Source organism: Gavialis gangeticus, unplaced genomic scaffold (assembly GCF_001723915.1).
Source record: "Gavialis gangeticus isolate Ggan-Ray unplaced genomic scaffold, GavGan_comp1, whole genome shotgun sequence".
NCBI lineage: Eukaryota > Metazoa > Chordata > Crocodylia > Gavialidae > Gavialis > Gavialis gangeticus.
The window spans coordinates 14,084,956-14,085,785 of record NW_017729016.1 but is presented as its reverse complement, the minus strand read 5'-3'; positions in this window follow the sequence as shown (position 1 = coordinate 14,085,785).

The window sequence follows — 830 nt, the reverse complement described above, 5'->3', positions numbered from 1 at the left end:
GTTTGAATTATCCAAATTGTAAATTATACTCCGTTAAGAGTTTATCTTTTCTATATATGAAAATCCTCTACTTTTTGGAGTGCATAAATTCCCTTTAAAATACCCTCATTTATTCATATACAATTTATTTTCATGTCTTGTGCATTGAGCTAATTTCTCAGCATCCACTTTTTTTAACGAAGTTAAGTTGCCCCCTAAATGGCTGTACATTACTCGAAAATGCTGTCTTTTCATCCTTGGTAAATTGGTTAGGACTGTCTTTCTAGTAACCCTAGAAATACAAATATGCACACTAGGCCTGTGTGAAGCAGCTAGTATTCGCTTTGGATTTGGATTCGGCCGATTCGGGGGACGGGGATTCGATTCGGCGATTGGAATCACTGTCCCAATTCAATTCGGCTGAATCTGATTCCAAGATTCGGCTGCTGCCGAATCTCCGAATCAGCCAGGCTAGGCCCATCCCTGCCCGCATTCCCAGCCTGGCAATGGTTGCCCCAGCTCCCAGCACTTGTTAAAAAAAAAAAAAGCCCTGGCTCAATGGCTGTGGCCGGGTGGGGGGCGATCCCTAGTCCCCCCCACTGCCCCATGCTGCATGGGGGGCTCTGTACAAGCCTTCTGACCCCCCCCACTCCCCCAAACCCCCCATGGGTGCCCCGCCCAGGCCAGCTCTGTCCCTTTAAGAAAAACAAAAAAAAACTCCGGGACTCACCACTCCTGCTGATGGGGGGCAATCCCTGCTGCCTCCCACTGTCCCATGCTATGTGGGGGGCTCTGAATGAGCCCCCAAAGCCCTGAGGTTGCAACAGGAGTGGTGAGTCCTGGGGCTTTTT